General features: G+C 34.6%; 1 long non-coding RNA gene across 1 annotated transcript; it reads right to left on the bottom strand.

Moving 5' to 3' along the window:
• Positions 1 to 23,868: 23,868 nt before the first annotated feature.
• Positions 23,869 to 25,190, bottom strand: LOC108988677. The gene is made up of 3 exons (XR_001995709.2): positions 24,929 to 25,190; positions 24,596 to 24,693; positions 23,869 to 24,331 (listed from the first exon to the last, which is right to left on the bottom strand). It is a non-coding gene; the product is annotated as an uncharacterized LOC108988677 (long non-coding RNA).

The following is a 25,190-nucleotide window of genomic DNA, read 5'->3' as shown; positions in this document are numbered from 1 at the left end:
TCTCTCTAAAATCTCTCTCTTTCTCTCTCTCAGTGTCACACCACCACAGAGAAGTCACTAGTTGTGCCGTCGTGAACCCCGCTTGTTGCCAGAACCGCCGCGCAACCCATCTCAGTCACTTACTCTCTCGGTAAGCCCATCGCAGGACCTCTCCCTCTCTCTCAAAACTCTCAATTTTTGTTCCTTTGTTTTGTTTGGTCGTGGGTCTTATTTCCTAAAAGAATCCATAAGTTTTGATGGGCCCTTGGGTAGGGCCCTAGGCCCTTATGTGCGTGGGATGGACTTATCATTTTGTTAGGCTCATGTAATATTATTATTATGGGCCATATTTTCAACTCTTACAAAATTCTAATGATGTTTAAATGGACTTGTATTTTAAATTAGGCTTGATCTTATTTTATTTCAACAACAGTTTTAGTAATTTTTATTGGGCTTAATATGTTAAAAGTCAATTTTTCTTAAATAAATATATTAGTCGAAGGCTATTTTATAAGGATATTTAGACTAATATTTTGTTAATATTTCTTTGTCTATTTAGTAGAATTTAATAAAATTATTATGTTAAGAATATTTAAACAATATTAGTATTTATTAGGTTTCTCATAAAATTTAATAATTATGTTAAGAAATGAAACTTAGTTTAAGAATTTAAGTTTTATGAATTATTTTAAAATAGCTAGAGTATTCTACTAAATTATAAATTAGTATTTTAAGTAATTTAAATACTAGGATTTATTGATTATAGTGTTAAACAAAATATTTGTTTGACTATCTTTTAGATTGTGATTTTAATTAAGTAGGATATTAGTACTTATTTATTCCCAAACAAATTTAATGATAGTTATTTTGTATATAGGTGTCAAATTACAAAGTGTTATTCAAGAAGAAGCGAAGCGAGATAAGTAATTTGATCATAAATTAGGATCATTACAGTTTAGCTTATAAATAAGTATTATTCAAGCTAGTTCATTGACAGACATTATTCATGAACCACTCATGTCATAAGTAAACATGTCATCCAGCATAGCATTCGATCATGTCATTCCGCATCGTGTTCAATTTCAGGAATTATAATTATGTATGTATTATGTCATGCATCTCATGTGTATAAGACACATAAGCCATCTTAAATTCAAGCGCAAGATAAGATCAGATCAATTAATAAAATGGTCATTCAGATGCATAGTACCAATGCAGTTCAGTTTCAGGGTGGTGTGCAAACCATGAACTCAGTCGTGGTCCACCATAGTATGCCATAATACTATCAACGGCTCCCCTTGCTACAACGAGACGTGGGGTCGGTGTATAACCTCGCATATAGGGTTAAGTGCATTGGCCAGTCAAATATCTCTTTTCCTTTGTCTTGCCCTTTTCTTTTCCTACTCCTTTAACAGACTTCTAAATTGACAGACCCAGGACTGTGACAAAGCATTTTGGGCCTACGAGTTTATTGGCCCACGACTGCGACCATGTTCACCCTAGGCTATAAAGATCTATAGGATGAAGATTTGTGCACACATCACGTTATGACTTGTGACATATCGGTATGTCACAGATTTGTACGATTATTACTTGAGTTTTATTTATTTATTTAAGTTGATTTGTAATTGTGTAAGTTCGAATTGCTTTTTTGTTGGATTTGTGAGATTTTTATCAACTATAAGTTTGTTTGTGCATTTATTTGGATTTGTAAGATTTATAACTTTATTTTGTGTGATTGTTTTGGTATTAGATGGGGTGGTTGGACGGTGGTGGCACTAATCTACCGCCAGTCATCCTAATAGGGCCCAACTCACACCCTCGGCCCATGATGTGAGTGACGGAGTCTGAGACCACCCTTCTAGGGTGCTGGTTGCATCCCTAATAGAGCATGATGCTTTTGCAAAATAGTAATAAAATCCCTTATGCCTACTTCTATCTCTACTTTTTGTGCAATATAAAAAAAAATACATAATCATATAATCATATAGCTTTGGTCAAGTTCTTCCATCAGCACAAGAATGTAAGAGGCAAGCTAAACCACATAAATCATGATAATAATAGAGAATGCGAATGACAATATAAAAATTTTACAACATTTATTTTAATTTTTAATACAAACATATATATATCTATTAGATAAAAGCAATAAAATAGTAGATCAAACCTGTAATTTTATTAAAACTTCAAGATAACTTTGTCTCTTAATAACCTGTCATTAAGAGGATGATTAGATGATGATGAATATGATAATGATGTAATGAGATCGATGAAGGTTATGAAGATGAGGATGCGATGAGATCATGATGATGTGGAAAGATAATGAGATGATAAATTTTATGAAAATACGATGAGAAGATGATGATGAATATCGATAATGACATAATGAGATGGGTCGTGATGGTTATTAAGATAAGGATGTGATGAGATCATGATTTTATGAAAAGATGATGAGATGATAAATGATATGAAAAGCTAATGAGATGATGATTAGTATGGATTTGAAAGAATGAGAAAATTTAGTGCAAAATTTTGGTACAAAAGAAGAGACTACGGATCTAGACCAATGAGAGATAGCGAGATCTAAAGAGAGCCGATGAGATTTGGGTGAGGAGCCTTGTCCCGTGGGCAGCAAAGAGATTTCTCTTGCCCAAAGACGAGAAGACTTACCTCTCAGTAGGCGAGGAGACTCGCGACCAGAAGGAGTGACCTGAAGGCGCAAAAATTTGGCGACAAGGCTCTAGGCAGTTATATTGGGAGACTAGTCTAAACAACATCGTGAGCAACAACTAGAAAAGGTGAGATGAGTCTTTCATCCTGGTCAGGAGTCTTTCCACTCGGTAGGCGAGGATAGGGCTATGTGGTCTTTGTGACCTCCGGTCCTCCACGCCCGTTCATTTGTGACCTCCACGCCAGTTATATTCAGCACACATGGCATCTATTCGGTGGGATAATTCCTCCCGACCAGGATCAATCTGCTGCTGACCACCAAATCCGAGTTTCGTAATCAATCTGTTGGCGACCAAATCCCACTAGAACTCGCATATCACTGAATCTTCCATTTTAGATAATTCCGATATTTTTGAGATAATTTTCTTTTATATTAACATATATATTTAGAAACTATTTTCTAGATTTTCAGGCTAGATTGTAATTGCATTTATTTTGTTTCTCGATTTGAGTTTTGACTTCTATTTAATCTCGTCTTGTGGGATGAATAGATATTCTTAGTTCTTAATCTTAGTTTTATATTCTAGAATTTATTCTTGAAGTATTCTTTCGATAAGGCGGAACTGGAGGGCAAAGGCGAGAGCTGCATGCTTCATCAACCGATTTAAACGAAGAATACCAGTTTTGTTATTTTTCTTTTTAATTTCATTATGAACTAATTCTATTTTTTAGAGTTTTGATGTAACCTAGCATTGAACACACAATTTATATTCCAAGTTATTTTATTTTTAATATTTCTATAATTGAGTGTATATTCCTTATTCTTATTACTTACAATTTTCTAACTAGCTATTGTTCGATCTTTTGGATTGCAATGAGACTGAGAGGTAATTTGTAATTAAAGATTTAGGATTAAACACTCTTAATGAGTCTCCAATTAGCTAAATTCACATAGAAATATGGAGTTATTAGTTGGAGATATTTTTTATATTGTTTAAGAGAAAATATTGAATAGTTAAGGAATTTTTATCATCAACTTGGATAATTGGAATTTTATAACAAGGAAGAATAAACTGTGTGAGATTTGATAAACGAAGTCAAACGTTCTAAATCTATTCTTATTATTTTTAAAGTCTTAATTTTAATGTTCTTTTCTTCAGTTTAATAAATCATTCTTCAAATTCCAGTTTCCCAAATAGTAATTAATTTAATTAATTTCAATACTCAATAGCATAATTATTCCATGTGGGTTCGATATCCGTTTTTTTTAAAACACTTTACTACTTGTTACGATTATGTGCACTTACAGATATATTTTTATGCGAACAAGTTTTTGGAGCCAATGCTAGGAAATAGTTATTTGTTATTGATATTGATACCAGGTAGATTTTAACTACTTTAGATTTTATTTTATTTTATTTATATGAAAAAAATTGGTTTAAATTCAATTTCATTTTGGTTTTTCTTTTAAGAAATCAAAAGTGCATGTCCTGATCTAAATCATTAGAACATACACATTTTGGTCCTGAGATTGAAAGAACCTTACGTTGGATCAATAAAAGAAGAAGAAAGAGGTCACCGCCTCTAAATTTAAAATGGCCGACCAGGAGAAAGACGTTCAGAGACTTTACTATTACTACAATTGCGGCTCAATTGGCAAATCTAACCAAACAAATAGAGAAAATGAACGTTAATGTCATTCAAACTAATGTTGTTTGTGATCATTTTGCCCAATCATTTTGCCCAATCGAGTTATGAACAAGCTCATTACATGTCCAATTTCCAACGTTAAAATAATCCTTATTTAAACACGTTCAATCCACAATGGAGAAATTACCCTAGTTTTTCATGGAACAATGACCAAGTGCCGACTAGACCACCTCAACAATTTTCACTAGGGGTGTAAATTCAAACCGGAAAACCGAAAAACCGGACTGGACCGGACCGATTTTACCGGTTTTGAACCGATCCGGTCCGGAACCAGTTTTTAAAATGTAAAAACCGGCCGGTTCCGGTCCGGTTCCGGTTCCGGAATTTTTTGGACCGGACCAGACCGGTTGATTAAAAAAAATAAAAAATAATATTTTATATATAAGTTTTATACAAAATATTTTTTATATATTAAATATTAATATATATAAGTTTTATATATAATGTATAATTATAAATTTTTATGTGAAATTTTATATATAACATATATATTCATATATGAAATAATTTCTTATTATAATTTATAAATTATTACATAAAATGTTAATACTAAATCACTAAAAGTTTATAACTAATACTAATATATAACTTATAACTATACCAATAGTCTAATATTAATACTATTATATAGTCTAATATATTAATAAAAGTATAAAACAGTTTTTTTTAAATCATTTTTTTTTTTATAAACAAATTTTTAATGACAAATTGTGAAATTTACATTTAAAAAAAATCGAAAAATCGGACCGGACCGGACCGGAAACCAGTAAAACCGAAAGTATCGGTTTAGGAGGGTAACCGGTGCGTAATCAATTTTGAAAAATACAAAACCGGTACATACCGGTTCGGTCCTAGATTTTATCCAAAACCGGACCGGACCGGACCGGTTACACCCCTAGTTTTCACAACAACAGAAGAAGCTGACACTTAAACATATGATCATGTAGTACATGCAAAATACTGATATGGTAATCCAAAACAACTCGACTTCAATCTGGAATCTTGAGGCACAAATCGATCAACTCTCAAACATGCTTACTAAGAGGACAATAGGAACTTTACCGAGCAACACTATGACCAATCCGAAGGAACATGTCAAATACATAACGTTGAAAAGTGGGTGGACATATGACCAACCATAGTTGGTAAATACCGAGTGAGATGAAGAAGTTGCTGAAAATGTGGAATCCAAGAAGAAGGAAACCAAGTACGAGGTGAAAGAAACTAGTCGGGAGGCGACCGACTAGCAAGCTAAGAAAACTAGAGAGAATAAAGGAGCTGCAAAATCCAAGAAATCCAGAGACTTTATTTCTAAAACTTATTCTCCTTCAATTTATGATCCACCAATTCCTTCTCCGCAGAGATTAAGAAAAAATAAGAGTGATAATCAGTTCAATCTACAGTTGGCGACCGAGGAGAGCAGTGCAATTGTACAAAACAAGCAGCCACCTAAGGAACTAGGTCTTGGAGAAGCAAAGCCGACCATCTCCTACAGTTGGCGATCGAGGAAAGCAATGGAATTGTACAAAAGAAGCTATCGCCTAAGGAACTAAGTCTTAGAGAAGCAAAGCCAACCATCATCTCTCTACAGTTGGCGGACAGATCCATTAAATACCCGGAACGACTCATTGAGGACGTACCAGTGAAAGTTGATAAGTTTATCTTTTCGACCGACTTCATTGTATTCAATATGGAGGACGACGAGGAGATCCATTTGATACTGGGCTGACCTTTCCTTGCAATAGAGAGAACGTTAATTGATGTCCAGAAAGGGAAACTCATTTTGAGGGTCGGCGAGGAGCAAGTCACTTATGACGCATTTAAATCTATGAAATTCCTTCCAAGGCACATTCTTGTTTTCAAATAAGCGATCGAGACAATGGCTGACAAGACTTATAGAGTTGAACCCAAAGCTACCATGTAAAGAACTACCCAAGCTTGAACTCAAGCCGCTTCCATCAAATTTAAAGAACGAAGAGACCGAGAAGATCTCCAATGAGTACACAGCTGCGCATTCAAGGAAAATATTCAATTAGAAGACTAGACAAAAAAAATCAGGAGAGCATCTCTTACCTTCTCTCATTCTTTGCTTTAATTTTTCTTCCTTTTCCCATTGAGGACGATGTGAGATTTAAGTTTAGGGAGAAAGGATATTATTTTATTTATTTAAAATAATAATAATAATAATAATAATAATAATGATAAAAACAGTATGGTTTGATGAATAAAAAGCCTATGATAAAAATATGATTGAAATTGATTATAATTTTTAGGAAAAATTCTCATTGCTTAAGTCTAGTTGTTAATTCTTTACTAGATCTTACTTAATTTGATATTTTCTATGTTCAATGAATGCTTCTTATGATCATTAATTGTTTTGAGTACCTAGAGAAATTTTATGTGAATTTTATAAATTTATATGGTCTCAACTTACTTTAGAACTTGTTTGATCACACTCGAGGTGAAATCCTAGATAGAATATTACTGAAAAAATGTTTATTATCTTTATCTCTAGTCGCCTATTTAAGCTTTATTAAAATATATGTTGGCCTTATATTTTTCTTTCTTGTAAACCTCATATTCCCTATCCTATTTGAGCTTAAACACTGATATCCTTACCTTTCAAGAGAACTAAGTTTACACAAAGTCACAGACTCACAAGAGCATGAAAGGCAAGAGAGGTAGAACGTCTACAAGTAAATTAATTATAGCAATATTATCAAAATTATAAGTTTGGGGATGTAAAAAGTCAACTAGTCTACTGTGTGGCCAACAAGAAAAGGCTGACAAGAGTCATCAACAAAAGCACTCAAAAAGGTATGAAATATTTCCAAAAAAAAACCGATCTGCCGAATAGACGGGTAAAGAGAGAGATATGTTGAGAGATTTACAATGATTGAGAAGAGATGTGTTAAAAGTGAAAATGCATTTTTTATTCTGTTGATGTTCAAACTTAAGTTATCTTGTTTTGTTTGAATCCTACCTTTTATTTGTAGTCCTCACCCTAGCCTTACATTACAAGTTTAATAAAAACCTACTGATCTCTGGTAATAGTTTATGTTCTACATTAGTTAAGAGTGATTTGAAAAGCAAGCCTATGGAGTTTTTAGAGATCCATTATTTACTTGTTTGCATAAAACTATCCACGAAGCTAATGATGAAGTGAGAATGATGGATATGCATAAATGCGGGGATGGATAATGCAGTAGAATTGAGTTTCGAATTAACTTTTGGACTTAATTGATCTTGAATGATTCCTTTGAGGCAATAAATTTTGTGAATCAAACCAATGTTTGTTTTAATTGTCTTTCTTTCTTCTTTGCTCGAGGGTGAGCAAAACTTAAGTTTGGGGGTATTTGATAAGTGTTATTTTTATGTGATTTTTATCACTCTTTTATTTACGAAAAGTGTCATTTTCCTTTCAATACTATTAATTTTATTTTAATTTTACATATTTTTATTTATTTTCTTGGATTTGAAGGAATGAGAAGATTTAGTGCAAAATGAGAATATTTTGGTACAAAAAAAGAGACTACAGATCCAAACCGATGCGAGACAGCGAGATCTGAAGAGAGCTAATGAGAGATTTGGAAAAGGAGCCTTGTCCCGTGGGCAGGAAAGAAATTTCTCTCGCCCAAATGCGAGAAGACTTACCTCTCGATAGGCGAGGAGACTCGCGACCAAATGGCACAACCTGAAGGCTCGAAGATTTGACGACAAGGCTCTAAACGGTTAGATTGGGCGACTTGTCTAAACAACCAACTTAAGAGACCAACCTAAACGACATCGTGGACAACAACTAGAAAAGGTAATAGGAGTCTTTCATCCCGGTTAGGAGTCTTCAACTCAGTAGGCGAGGAGAGGGTCGTGTGGTCTTTGTGACCTCCACGCCAGTTATATTCAGTGCACACGGCATCTTCTCAATGGGATAATTCATCCCGAACCTTGCAATTTAAGCCACATATCACTGAATCTTCCATTTTAGATAATTTCGATATTTTTGGGATAATTTCCTTTTATATTAACATCTATCTTTAAAAACTATTTTCCAAATTTTTAGGCTAGATTGTAGCCGCATTTATTTTGTTTCCGGATTTGAGTTTTGACATCTATTTAATCCCGTCTTGTGAGATGAATAGGTTCTTAATCTTAGTTTTAATTTTAGTCTTGGTCAGAGTTAGGGAGTTCTGAATTGGAGTAGAGCGTTTTTATGTTTTAAAGTCTGAGTCTGAGTTTAGAGTTCTAGAATTTATGTTTTAGAGTCTGAGGCGGAGCCCATCTCACCCCCCTGCCCCACGACCCATGCTATGAGTGACGGAGTCCGAGACCACCCATGTGGGGTGCGGATTGCATCCCTAATTGAGACAAATGCTTTCACAAAATTGTAGTAAAATCTCTTATGCTTTCTACCTCTAATTTTTTGGCGTTATTAGAAAAATAAATAATCATATAGTTTTTAGTGTGTAAATTAGAACAATCAAGTTCTTCCATCTGCACAAAAATCTAAGAGGCAAGGTAAACCACACAAATAATGATGATAATAATGGAGAATACGAATGACAATAAAAAAAGTTCACAACACTTATTTTAATTTTTTATAAATAGATAAATATATATTTATCAGATAAAAGCAATAAAATAGTAGATCAAACATGTACATTTATAACAACTTACAAGATAACTTTGGCTCTTAATAAGCTATCATTAAGAGGATGATGAGATGATAATGAATGTGATAATGACATAATGAGATGGATGATTGTTATGAAGATGAGGATGAGGATGAGATGAGATCATGATGATATGAAAAAGATGATAACTTGATAAATTTTATGAAAATATGATAAGATGATGATGATGAATATTGATAATAACATAATGAGATGGTTTGTGATGGTTATGAGGATAAGGATGTGATGAGATCATAATTATATGAAAAGATGATGAGATGATAAATGATATGAAAAGATAATGAGATGATGATTAGTATGGAAAATGATGCAATGAGATGGATCAAGATGGTTATGAAGATGACATTGAGACCATGATGATATGAAAGGATGATGAGATTATAAATGATATGAAAATATGAGATGATAAATTATATGAAAAGATGATAAGATGATCATGATAATGAGTATGGATAATGCTGTAATGAGATGAATCGTGATGGTTATGAAGATGAGGATGTGATGAAATCGTAATAATATGAAAAGATGATAAATGATATGAACAGATGATGAGTTGATAAATGATAAATGATATGAACAAAGCGCTATGGGTGACCTAACTCCTTAACCCACTATGTGATAGAGAGTAGGGCTATTGGGTGAACCCCCCGCCTCTAACCCACCCGACCCTTCATTCTTGCCCCCGCCTTGTGCAAACAGAGGCCTCCACCCGCATACCATCTTGGAAGGCGTTAATTCTCTCATTTAAAAACTGAAGGTGCTATTGCCGGGCTAGGCCTTGGGCCACCCAGGTTTCAACCATCCATTCGGCCCTTAATTTATATAAAAATAAATATATAATATAACTTATATAACTTATATTATATATAATAATAATTTATAAACAAAATCCTAACTATAAATATCAGTGTTTGTTTCGCCTTGCATTTCTCTCAATCTTAGTCGTCATGCTACACTTATCCCCTTCCTTTCAGGCTTTCACGCCTAGTGACCAGCATCCTCTTTTCTCTCTCCAATCTTTTCTCCTTCGTCTTGCCATTTTCTTCTCCTCTTTCTTTATGTAGACTTCTGAATTCAAAGACCCATGACTGTGACCAAGCGTTTTGTGTTTGTGGGCAAACTGCGACCATGTTCACCCTAGACTATAAAGATCTGTGCACACATTAGTTTACGACTTGTGAGTGGATCTGTGCACAGATTTGTGCGATTTTTACTTTATTTTGTTTATGAGTAATGCTACATACAGTCGTAGAATGCGCAAGCGTCGTACAATCACTTTGAAAAAGAGTTAGATCTACTATTAAAAAATTAATTTTTTTCATGTGAGTCCCATATTTATTCATTTTTTTCAAAGTAACTACACGGCACTTGCATATTCACGACTACAACTATCATTTCTCTTTGTTTATTTTTTAAAGTTGATTGGTTTTTTGTTGGATTTATGAGATTTTTCTCAACTATAAGCTTGTTTTTGCTTTTATTTGGATTTGTAAGATTTATAATGTTACTTTGCATGATTGTTTTGGTGTTAGACAGGGTGGATGGACGGTGGTGGAGCTGAGCTAATCTACGACCCGTCATTCGAACAAGGAACCAGCCGATAGGGGCCGAGGCTGGGGCCCAACTCACCCCCCCGGCCCAGTGAGTGATGGAGTTTGAGACCACCCTTAAGGGGCGCAAGTTGCATCCATAATGGAGACATGCTTTCACAAAATGGCAATAAAATCTCTTATGCCAATTTCTATCTCTAATTTTTGTGTGATATAAGAAAATACATAATCATATAGTTTTTAGTGTGTAAATTAGAAGGTGTAAACACCTTCGATCAAGTTCTTCCATCTGCACAAGAATGTAAGAGGCAAGGTAAACCACACAAATAATGATAATAATAGAGAATGTGAATGACAATGTAAAAGTTTTATAATACTTATTTTAATTTTTAATAAATAGATATATATACCTTTTGGATAAAAGGAATAAAATAGTAGATCAAATCTGTAATTTTATAACCACTTCAAGATAACTTCATCTTTTCATAACCTGTCATTAAGAGGATGATGAGATTATGATGAATATGATAATGATGTAATGCGATGGATGATGGTTACGAAGATGAGGATGAGATGAGATTATGATGATACGAAAAGATGATGAGAGGATAAGATTTTTGAAAATATGATGAGACGATGATGATGAATATCTATGTTGACCTAATGAGATGGGTCGTGATGGTTATGAATATAAGGATGAGATGAGATCATGATTATATGAAAAGATGATGAGATGATAAATGATATAGAAAGATAATGACAAGATGATTAGAAAGGATAATGATGTGATGAGATGGATCGTAATGGTTATGAAGATGACGGTGTTTTGAGACCACGATAGTATCAAAAGTTGATGAGATGATAAATAATATGAAAAGATGATGAGAGAGATGAAAAATTATATGAAAACATGATGAGATGATCATGATAATGGGTATGGATAATGATGTAATGAGATGAATCATGATGATTATGAAGATGAGGATGTGATGAAATCGAATTAAAATGAAAAGATGATAAATGATATGAACAAATGATGATAAATCATAAATGATATGAACAAAGAGCTATGGGTGAGCTAACACCATAACCCATTATGCAATAGAGAGTAGGGCTACTAGGCGAACCCCCACATATGACCCGCCCAACCCTTCATTCCTACCCCTCCTTGTGCAGACAGGTGTCTCCACCCACATAACATCAAGGAGGGCTTTAATTCTCCCATTTAAAAGCCGGAGGCACTAGTGCCGAGCTAGGCCTAGAGCCACCCAAGTTTCAACTGTCTGTCTGGCCTTAATTTATATAAATATAAATATATAACATAAGTTATAATATATATTATATATAATAATAATATAAAAACAAAATCCTAACTGTAAATACCAGTGTTTGTTTCACCTTGCATTTCTCTCATTCCTAGTCATCGTGCTACTCTTCTCCCCCTTCCTTTCAGGCTTTCATGCCTAGTGGCCAGCATCCTCTTTTCTCTCTCCAATCTCTTCTCCTTCATCTTGCCATTTTCTTCTCCACCTCCTTTAAGCAAACTTCTGAATTCAGAGAACCATGACTATGACCAAGCATTTTGGGTCTGCGAGCTTATTGGCCTAGGTCTGCGACCATGTTCACCCTAGACTATAAAAGATCTATAGGTTGAAGACATGTGCACACATCACTTTATGACTTGTGACATGTGCATCTGTGCAGAGATTTGTGCGATTATTACTTGATTTTGTTTATTTACTTAAGTTTATTCTTAATTGTGTAAGTTCGAATTAATTTTTTGTTGGATTTCTGAGATTTTTCAAAACTATATAAGTTTGTTTTTGCTTTTATTTGGATTAGTAAGATTTATAACTTTACTTTGCGTGATTGTTTTGGTGTTAGACAGGGTGGTTGGATGGTGGTGGAACTAATCTACTACCCGTCATTTGAACAGGGCACCAGCTGATAGGGGCTAGGGCCCATCTCACCCTCAAGACCCATACGGTGAGTGACGAAGTTTGAGACCACCCTTCTGGGTTGTGGGTTGCATCCCGAATGGAGACAAATGCTTTGGCAAAATGACAGTAAAATCCCTTATACCTATTTCTATCTATAATTTTTGTGCAATATAAGAAAAATACATAATCATATAGTTTTTAGTGTGTAAATTAGAAGGTGTAAACACCTTCGATCAAGTTCTACCATCTGCACAAGAATGTTAGAGGCAAGGTAAACCATACAAATAATAATAATAACAGAGAATGCGAATAAAATAGTAGATCAAATCTATAGTTTTATAACAACTTCAAGATAATTTCATCTCTTAATAACCTGTCATTAAGAGGATGATGAGATTATGATGAATATGATAATGATGTAATGAGATGGATGATGGTTTTGAAAATGAGAATGAGATGAGATCATGATGGTACGAAAAGATGATGAGATGACAAATTGTTTGAAAATATGATGAGATGATGATGATGAATATCAATATTGGCGTTATGAGATGCGTCATGATGGTTATGAAGATAAGGATGAGATGAGATCATGACTAAATGAAAAGATAATGAGATGATAAATTATATGAATAGATAATGAGATGATGATTAGAATGGATAATGATGTGATGAGATGTATCGTGATGGTTATGAAGATGAGGGTGTTATAAGATCATGATGATATGAAAGGATGATTAGATGATAAATGATATGAAAACATGATGAGATGATCATGATAATGAGTATAGATAATGAAATAATGAGACAAATCGTGATGGTTATGAAGATGAGGATGTGATTAAATCATAATAATATAAAAAGATGATAAATGATATGAACAGATGATGAGATGATAAATGATATGAACAAAGAGTTATGGGTGACGTTACACCTTAACCCACTAAGCGATCGAGAGTAGGGCTACTAGGCGAACCCCCACATCTGACCCGCCTTACCCTTCCTTCCTGCCTCGGCCTTGTGCAGACAGGGGCTTTAATTCTCCCATTTGAAAGCTGGAGGCACTGGTGCAGGCCTTGGGCCACCTAGGTTTCAAACGTCAGTCCGACCCTCAATTTATATAAATATAAATATTTAACATAGGTTATAATATATGTATATTATATATAATAATAATAATATAAAAACAAAATCCTAACTATAAATACTAGTGTTTGTTTTGCCTTGCATTTTTCTCATTCATAGTCTTCGTGCTACTCTTCTCCCCTTTTCTTTCAGGCTTTCATGCCTAGTGGACAGCATACTCTTTTCTCTCTCCAATCTCTTCTCCTTCGTCTTGCCATTTTCTTCTCGTCCTCCTTTAAGCAGACTTCTGAATTCAAAGACCCATGATTGTGACCAAGCATTTTGGGTCTGCGAGTTTATTGGCCCACGACTGTGACCATGTTCACCCTAGACCATAAACATTTGTAGGTTGAAGATCTGTGCACGCATCACTTTATGACTTGTGACATGTGGGTCTGTGCACAGATTTGTGCGATTATTACTTGATTTTGTTTATTTATTTAAGTTGATTCTTAATTGTCTAAGTTCAAATTGGTTTTTTGTTGGGTTTGTGAGATTTTTCTCAAATATAAGTTTTTTTTTTGCTTTTATTTGGATTTGTAAGATTTATAACTTCAATTTGTGTGATTGTTTTGGTGTTAGACAGGGTGGTTGGACGGTGGTGGCGCTACTCTACCGCAAGTTATCGAAATAAGGCAGCCGTCGATAGGGGCTGGGGCCCAACTCAACCCCCTCGGCCGGTGAGTTTTGGAGTCTAAGATCACCCTTCTATGGTGCAGGATGCAACCCTAACGGAAACTGTATGGTAGTAAAATTCCTTATGCCTATTTCTATCTGTAATTTCTATGCAATATAAAAAAATACATAATCATATATTTTTTAGTGTGTAAATTCAAAGGTGTAAAATTCAAAGGTGTTTACACCTTGGGCCAAGTTCTTCCATCTGCACAAGAATGTAAGAGGCAAAATACACCACACAAATAATGATAATAATAGATAATGCGAATAAAATAGTAGATCAAACCTGTAATTTTATAACAACTTCAAGATAACTTCGTCTCTTAATAACCTGTCATTAAGAGGATATGATGAGATGATGATGAATATGATAATGATGTAATGAGATGGATGATGGTTTTTGAGATGAGATCATGATTATACGTAAAGATGATGAGATGATAAATTTTTTGAAAATATGATGAGACGATGATGATGAATATCAATATTGACGTGATGGTTATGAAGATAAGAATGAGATGAGATCACGATTAAATGAAAATATGATGAGATAATAAATGATATGAAAAGATAATGAGATGATTAGAATGGATAATGATGTGATGAGATGTATCGTGATGGTTATGAAGATGAGGGTGTTGTAAGACCATGATGATATGAAAGGATGATGAGACGATAAATTATATGAAAAGATGAAGAGATGATAAATGATATGAAAAATGATGAGATGATCATGATAATGAGTATGGATAATGATGTAATGAAATGAATCGTGATGATTATGAAGATGATGATGTGATGAAATTGTAAGAATATGAAAAAATGATGAATGATATGAACAGATGATGAGAAGATAAATGATAAATGATATGAACAAAGAGCTATGGGTGGTGACCTTACACCTTAACCCACTATGCGATGGAGTGTAGGGCTACTAGGCGAACACCGACATCTGACCCGCCTGACCCTTCCTTCATGCCCCCGCCTTGTCCAAACAGGGCCTCCACCCGCATACCATCAATGAGGGCTTTAATTCTCCCATTTGAAAGCCAAAGCCGCTGGTGCCAGGCTAGTCCTTAGGCCACCTAGGTTTCAACCGTCCATCCGATCCTCAATTTATATAAATATAAATATTTAACATAAGTTATAATATATGTATATTATATATATTAATAATATAAAAACAAAATCCTAACTATAAATACTAGTGTTTGTTTCGCCTTGCATTTTTCTCATTCATAGTCTTCGTGCTACTCTTCTCTCCCTTCCTTTCAGGCTTTCATGCCTAGTGGCCAGCATACTCTTTTCTCTCTCCAATCTCTTCCCCTTCATCTCGTCATTTTCTTCTCGTCCTCCTTTAAGCAGACTTCTGAATTCAAAGACCCACGACTGTGACCAAGCGTTTTGGGTCTGCGAGTTTATTGGCCCACGACTGCAACCATGTTCACCCTAGACTATAAAGATCTATTGGTTGAAGATCTATGCACACATCACTTTATGCCTTCTAACATGTGGGTCTGTGCACAGATTTGTGTGATTATTACTTGATTTTGTTTATTTATTTAAGTTGATTCTTAATTGTTTAAGTTCGAATTGGTTTTTTGTTGGGTTTGTGAGATTTTTCTGAACTATAAGTTTGTTTTTGCTTTTATTTGGATTTGTAAGATTTATAACTTTGGTTTGTGTGATTGTTTTTTGTGTTAGACAAGGTGGTTGGACGGTGGTGGCGCTAATCTACCGCACGTCATCCAAATAGAGCAGTCGCCGATAGGGGCTAGGGCACAACTCAACCCCATCGACCCATGCGGTGAGTTTTGGAGTCTGAGATCACCCTTCTAGGATGCAAACTACAACCCTAACGGAAACTGATGCTTCTGCAATATGGTAGTAAAATCCTTATACATCTCTATCTCTAATTTCTATGCAATATAAAAAAATACATAATCATATAGTTTTTAGTGTCTAAATTCAAAGGTGTTTACACATTTGGTCAAGTTCTTCCATCTGCACAAGAATGTAAGAGGCAAAACACACCACACAAATAATGATAATAATAGATAATGCGAATAAAATAGTAGATCAAACCTGTAATTTTACAACTCCAAGATAACTTCGTCTCTTAATAACCTATCATTAAGATGATGAGATGATGATGAATATGACAATGATGTAATGAGATGGATGATGGTTATGAAGATGAGGATAAGATTAGATCATGAGGATATGAAAAAGATGATGAGTTGATAAATTTTATGAAATTATGATGAGAAGATGATGATGAATATCGATAATGATGTCATGAGATGGGTCGTGATGGTTATGAATATAAAGATGTGACGAGATCATGATTATATGAAAACATGATGAGATGATAAAAGATATGAAAAGATAATGAGATGATGATTAGTATGGGTAATGATGTAATGAGATGGATTGCGATGGTTATGAAGATGATGTGTAAAGATGATGAGATGATAAATGATATGAAAACATGATGAGATGATCATGATAATGAGCATGGATAATGATGTAATGAGATGAATCGTGATGGTTACGAAGATGAGGATGTGATGAAATCGTAATAATATGAAAATATAATAAATGATATGAACAGATGATGAGATGATAAATGATAAATGATATGAACAAAGAGCTATGGGTGACCTAACACCTTAACCCACAATGCGATGGAGAGTAGTAGGGCTACTAGGCGAACCCCCACATCTAACCCGCCCTACCCTTCCTTCCTGCCCCCGCATTGTGAAGACAAGGGCCTCCACCTGCACATTTGAAAGCTGGAGCCACTGGTGCCGGGCCAGGCCTTGGGCCACCCTGGTTTCAACCATCCATCCGGCCATCAATTTTTATAATATAAATTTATAATATATATTATATGTAATAATAATTTATAATAATAATTTATAAACAAAATCCTAACTATAAATACCAGTGTTTGTTTCGCCTTGCATTTCTATCATTCTTAGTCCTCGTGCTACTCTTCTCCCCCTTCATTCAGGATTTCACGCCTAGTCAACATCCTCTTTTCTCTCTCCAATCTCTTCTCCTTCGTCTTGCCATTTTCTTCTCGCCCGTCTTCCTTTAAGCAGACTTCTGAATTCACACACCCACGACCGTGACCAAGCATTTTGGGTCTATGAGTTTATTGGCCCATGACTGCAACCATGTTCACCCTAGACTATAAAGATCTGTAGGTTGAAGATCTGTGCACACATCACTTTATGACTTGTGACATGTGTGTCTTTGCATAGATTTGTGCGATTATTACTTTATTTTGTTTATTTATTTAAGTAGTTTCTTAATTGTTTAAGTTTGAATTAGTTTTTTTGTTCGATTTGTGAGATTTTTCTCAACTATAAGTTTTGTTTTTGCTTTTATTTGGATTTGTAAAATATATAACTTTACTTTGTGTAGGGCTAGACTAGGTGGTTGGACGGTGGTAGGGCTAATCTACCGCTCATCATCCAAGCTGGGCACTAGCCGATAGGGGCTAGGACCCAATTCACCCCCCCTGGCCCATGCTGTGAGTGACGAAGTCTAAGACCACCCTTCTGGTGTGCGGATTGCATCCCTAATGGAGACTAATGCTTTTGCAAAATGATAGTAAAATCCCATATGCCTATTTCTATCTCTAATTTTTGTGCAATATAAAAAAATACATTGTCATATAGTTTTTAGTGTAAATTAAAAGGTGTAAACACATTTGGTCAAGTTCTTTCATCTGTACAAGAATGTAAGAGGCAAGGTAAACCACACAAATAATGATAATAATAGAGAACGTGAATGACAATATAAAAATTTTACAATACTTATTTTAATTTTTTATAAACAATATATATCTAATTGGATAAAAGCAATAAAATAGTAGATCAAACCTGTAATTTTATAACAACTTCAAGATAACTTCATCTCTTAATAACCTGTCATCACAAAATCTTTGCCAAAATTAAGAATATAACTAAAAACAATGATATTATAACAAAAAAATGAATTAAGTTTCTCTATCAAATAAAAACAATGTACAAATATCATTATCAACTTTCAAGATGGGCAACGTTGTAATGAGAAGGATCGTGATGGTTATGAAAATGAGGATGTCATGAGATTACGATGATATGAAAAGATGATGAGATGATGATGAATATGAAAATGATGTAATGAGATGTATGACGATTATGATGATGATGATGAAATGAGATCATGATGATATGAAAAGATGATGAGATGATGATGATGAGTATCCGTAATATAAAAATCGATGATGATATGAAAATATGAAAGGATGATGAGACAATAAATTATATGAAAAGATGATGAGATGATAAATTATATAAAAAGATGATGAGAGATGATCACAATGATGAGTATGGATAGTGATGTAATGAGATGAATCGTGATGGTTATGAAGATAAGGATATGATGAAATCATGATTATATTGAAAGATGATAAGTTAAACAGGACAAAGAGGTATGAGTGACCTAACAGCTTAGCCTACTATGCGATGGAGAGTAGGGCTACTGGGCAAGCCCCCACATCTGACCTACCCGACCTTAAATTTATATAAATAGAAATATAGAATATAAGTCATAATATCATATATACATATATTTTATGAAGATGTCACATGTCCAAGAATAATTCCGGCCCAATTTTATTAGAAAAAACCCTCACTTATAGTGGATGAATACTGTGGCAACATTCAAGACACAGGATTTACGTAGAATATATGTATATGTAATTTGTATAGACAAAACCCTAACTATGTATATCATGAGATCACGATGATATGAAAAGATTATGAGTACGATAATGATATAATGAGATGGATGATGATTATGAAGATGGAGATGAGATGGGATCATGATTATATGAAAAGATGATGAGATGATAAATGATATGAAAATATGATGAGATGATGATGATGAGTATCGATAATGATGTAATGAGATGGATAGTAATGGTTATGAAGATAAGGATGTGATGAGATTATGATTATATGAAAGAATGATGAGATGATAAATGATATGAAAAGATGGTTAGATGATAATTAGTATGGATAATGATGTAATGAGATGGATCGTGATGGTTATGAAGATGAGGGTGTTGTGAGACCATGATGATATGAAAGGATGATGAGATGATAAATGAGTTGAAAAAATGATGTTGAAAAAATGATGAGATGATAAATGATATGAAAAGACGATGAGATGATCATGATGATGAGTATGAACAATGATGTTATGAGATGAATCGTGATGGTTATGAAGATGAGGATGTGATGAAATCATGATTATATGAAAAAATAATAAATGATATGAACAGATGATGAAATGATAAATGAATGATGAGTATGAATAATGATGTAATGAGATGAATCTTGATGGTTATGAAGATGAGGATGTGATGAAATCATGATTATATGAAAAAAAATAATAAATGATATGAACAGATGATGAAATGATAAATGATAAGTTCAGCAGGAGAGAGAGATATATGGGTGACCTAACACCTTAACCCACTATGAAAAGGAGGGTAGGGCTATTGGGTGAGCCCCCGCATCTGACCTCCCTGACCCTTCCTTCTAGCCCCGCCTTGGGCAAGCAGGGGCCTCCACCATCATACAATAGGGGAGGGCTTTAATTCTCCCGTTTGAAAGCTGGAGGCGCTGGTGCCGGGCTAGGCCTTGGGCCTCCGAAGTTTCAACCGTCCGCCTGACCCTTAATTTATATAAATAGAAATACATAATATAAGTCATTTTATCATTGTTTGTCTCGCCTCTTACTTCTCTCCTTCCTAGTCATTGTGCTCCTCTTCTCCCCCTTCCTTTCAGGCTCACTCCTTAGTGGCCAGTATCCTCTTTTCTCTCTCCAATCTCTCCTACTTCTTCTTCCCTTTTCTTCTCCTACTCCTCTAAGCCAACTTCTAAATTCTGAGACCCACAACTATGACCAAGGGTTACGGGTATGTGAGTTTATTGACCTATAATTGTGACCATGTTGATCCTGGACTATAAAGATCTATAGGTTAAAGATTTGTGCACACATCACTTTATGACTCGTGACATGTGGGTCTGTGCACAGATAGAGGGGGCTAGAGGAGGAGGGGAAGGTAGGGAATGGAGGAGGAAGAGGAGCAGTAAAAAGGGAGGAGGAGGCGGCAAGACCATGAGATATAGGCAGATTGAGTTTGGGTAACATGAGACCTAGTCCTAGTATACAACGGATAGATGATCCCTTGGTTTACTTGCAAGAGGATAGAAGAAAACCCCTATGCCCTTTTCCTCCCCCACTAGTTCTTGTGCAAGAATAAAAAGCCAAATAGATTTGGACAATGCTAATGATGTAAAGGGGGAGGTACTCGCACCTTGTCACATGCTTCCATTTCAAAAAGGCAGAGAGAACACAGTCAATGCATACTCATGGTTAGTAGAGTAAACCACCAATAATGACTTAAAGAGAATTCTAATAATACAAGTAACATACAATGAAGCAACTTTAATCCTAAATGTTAAGCTAATTCCATTGAAGTAATAAAAACCATTTTTCAAGGACAACTCAAATACAATAGAAGAAACATGAAAAAAGTAATTTTGCAAGATCTCACATAAGAAACATAGAGAAAATGAATAGGACCATGCAATTAGTAGAGACCTAATCTGAAGATAAGCATACTTTTATTTTGGTATGCTAAGAAATGCATCATTATAAATTTGGCTTCAGGAAAGACTTTATTGGAATTTTTGTTGTTTAAGTATCATTTTGAGAGAGAGAGAGAGAGAGAGAGAGTATGAGTATGAGTATGAGTGTTATTATGTCCAATGAACTCGCTAAGATTACATTTAAGAAAAGAAATTATAAAAGTTATTAGCAGTAGTAACATATAAGTGGATTATAATAGTAACAAGCATAATCTTGTTAAAGCATATATACTTAAGTCCTTACCACAAAAGGATTAGTCATATAAAGCACCTATGGAACCATCAAATAACAGAGCAAGAACAAATTAATTAAAATGCTATTACCCCCATATTTAGCTATTGTTCTGCAAAGCATTGTTCCTTCATCTAGCTTTCTAAAATCAAGTGGCACAAATAGGTGCTGGAAGGATGTAGAAATCCCTGATACTGAATGAAAAGCATATGTGTGTGTGTGTGTGTGTACACAGAGTTATCTCATATATCATTGTTAAAAAGAACACTAACACCCACAAAGGCACACATGCACAGGGTTTTAAAACCCATTCTTTATCTCCTAAAGAAAGAATGAATATACTTATATACCCACACTCTCAACGATGAGAAAAAGTTCTCTTTGCTCTTTGTTTGCTTTACAATGATGGCAACGGACATAGTCCTTACAACACCTAGTTGCATCTTAGCTGCAAGCAATCCAAAGTTCATTAAGAAATGGATTAACATAGTCGGATCCAAGAGACATTAGTGATAGTTATCAGGGAAGACGTTAGGCAATTATGATGATAAAATGAGGCAACTAAAGTGTGCTTGGACTCATTCAATGGTCTTCTCCTAAACAACATTAGCTTGCAATAACATATAATTTGTACTTTTAAATCATATGATAGTTAAAACTTTATGTTTTGAATTGAATACAAGAAAGTAAAGTAAAGGACAATTGAACATTAGGAACCATCACTAAAAGAAAATGAACTAAAGTAAGAGGAACAGATGAACAATATTACTAGTAACTCTATAAAGCATTAGGAACGATCATTGAAAAACTCACATACACACACGCATCATAACAAAGTCATTGCTCTCAGTAATCTAACACAAGTCTTGGTTTAATTTCTAGTTTTCCAAGTTTTGGTTCATGCAAATTTCAAATTACATGAGTTTGAAATAATATTCAAACCCATGGTCATTGCTCCCAGTACTCTAAATCCCTAGTACTGCTCTAAAAATGTATGTATCAGATAGACAAACAAAAATAAAGTTCATAGGCATGAGTTCATGATAAATCCACGTGTAAACAAATTGCTTAAAAAAAATTAAATACAACAGTTAAACAAAGCATTCAGCTTTTGATAGTCCTAAAAGTTTGATTCTCCAGGATACCAAAACCATTCACACTGATTTAGTACAGCTACAATTAACTTTTGACTCAATTATCTTTGCTGTCCATCAAACATTCATCCAAGTTTCAGCATTTAACTGATACTCATAAATTCATAGCAAACATGGATCTTAGATTTGAACGGGATCATCCAAGTTACACCATAGAGTAGAAATATGAAGCAGGCCACATAAATAAAGATATACTTCAATTTTCCTTTCTTCATTCCCTAAAGATTATATAACTCAAGGTAGAAAGATGAACTGATGAATAATATAACTAGTAGCTCTACATATCATTAGGAAGGTTCACTGCTAAAGTCTCAACGCACTCACACATAATAACAAAGCCTTTGCTCTCAATGGTCTAACATAAGTTTTGGTTCCATTTATAGCTTTCCAAGTTTTGGTTCATGCAAAGTCCAAGGAATATAAGTTTGAAAAGTTTGAATAGTATTCAAACTCAAAGTCTTTGCTCTTTGTAATTTAACTCCCAAGTACTGCAGTTATAATGGCAAGCACCACATCGTAACAAAAAACACTTTTATTGAACTGATAAGAACATATTGTATTCATCTTCTATAAATTTGTAGCCTTGTTTTTTGAACAGATACCATAATATTGGAAGATTGGATTTCTTTTCCTGGTTTAGAAGTCCAAGACTTCGGACCTTAACTCATCTCTGTTCAGTATCTAGTAAGGCTTTGTCAATCAAGGATCTCTTAGCCTTTGCAACATGTACAAAAATTTTAAAAATAAAAGAGTCAGATGAAAAGGGAAAAGAAGTAGCTGAATCAAAATGAATATAAAAAAAATCATAGAAGTATTGATTTTGCAATTCTTTGATTATATCTGGGTACCACTCAAGAGTTTTTGAAGGTGATTCTCTGAAGAACAAAAGAAAATTTTAATTTTTCATTAATAAAAAACATAAAGAGATGGGGGGGGGACAACCCATCAATCCAAACAAGAAATCGGTTGAAAAAATCCTTAGTAGTGTCATCTCCATGTAAATGAAACATGAAAACTTTCTTGTTTAAACAAGAAAAGCAATAAAGAAACAACCCCTGTGCCTCAACAACAAACAAAAAGGAACTAGCAAGAACTATTCCGTGATAGAGAATCACCAAACATGAAACAATTTGACTTTTTTAAAGTTTAAACCCATATAAAAAGTCATAGCAGTACAATCAGGAATGACATCATCTACAACATTCTAGTACACAACAGGTGGCACAATATAGCTTAAGGATTGCTAAACTCTGCAGGCAATATATTGCTTACCTACCACATTTTCAACATCTACTTCTCTATGAATCCAGATCAAAGCAAATATTCTGATAAAATAAACTGAGTTGAACGAATAATTTTGTCTTAAGTAATTGAAATATGTAGTCACCATAAAAACACTACTACTATATGGAAAATAACATACCAAATGAGGCAAAAAGGACTCTGTTGCAAAGAAGCTTACCAATTGGAATCTTCCCATGAGGAGAGTTATAAGCATACAATGAATCAATCTTCACCAGACTGATCGGGGGAAAAAAAATTAAAACAATGGCTGCATTCATTTCACATACGAACACAGGTTGGGGGTGGCGAAGGAAAGGAACTATGGCAAATCATTAATGCCAAAATAAGCATCCTATTACTTTCACTTATAAGGTTGTACGCAATTTCAGTAACAAGCATGATGGAAGCCACTGAAGCATGGTTGTTTCACACTCTTAACTGGATACACAACAGAGGCCAAATCACGCACATGATGTTCAATAATCTCGGTGAGTCCCACCGCGTAATAGCTGAGGACCAGGTAGGATCACAAAGAAAAATTCAAAATCGTATGGACTCAACGAATACGTTCTCATTGAAGGGTGTGGATGAGCTGAATATTCCTAGCCAAGAGGATAAGCCAAACCAGAAAAGAATTAGAAGTGGATCTGCATTAAAACTGCAAAATCAAGATACCCCCGTGGAGAATTATAAACATATATGAATCAATTTTCAGTAGAAAGATCGGGGGAAAAGAAAAAGTAAAACAATGATTGCATTCGTTTCAGAAACGAATTTATTTGAAGATATAGAGGGAAAAAAAAACAAAACTAAAGATACTTGTAAATCATTAGTGTTAAAATTTCCCCCCTATCACCTTCACTTACATATAAACCGCAGAGGCCTTGGAGGCCAACGATCGCAGTGGGTCTGCCTTGCCGTGAGAAATCTTTGAGGTGCTTCTCACTGCCGGATAGCTGAGGACCTGGTGAGATCACAAAGAAACATTAAAATCGTGTAGACTCAAAGGAATACGTTCACAAACAAGGGTGTGGGCTGAATACTCTTAACTAAGAGAAAGAACCGGGCAAGAAAAACCTAGCTAGCAAAAGAACAAGAAGCATATGCCCAATTCCAAAAGGAGAAGAGAAAGGGGAGAGCATATGGCAAATCTTTAATCCCGAGCAGACAAAACGGAGGAGAGAAAAAGGCGTGCATACCGTAAATATTTAATTCGAGCAGACAAATGACTTCGTGCTCGAGCTCGTCTAATTTCAATGATTCTCACGACCTTAGCTCATACTAGAACTCATAGCTACCATTGAAAACTATTAATCAAGAGGCAATGTTTCGCACCAGACGTACACCGATTGAGCAAAATCGAGGGCAAAAACTACCGACGCAGGTATAAAGAGGAATTCCACCGGAAGTCTCTCTCTCCATTCAAATGGCGAACAATTTCACCATCTGGATACTTTGGGG

This window comes from Juglans regia, chromosome 10 (assembly GCF_001411555.2).
Source record: "Juglans regia cultivar Chandler chromosome 10, Walnut 2.0, whole genome shotgun sequence".
NCBI lineage: Eukaryota > Viridiplantae > Streptophyta > Magnoliopsida > Fagales > Juglandaceae > Juglans > Juglans regia.
This window is presented reverse-complemented; position numbering and strand designations above follow the sequence as displayed.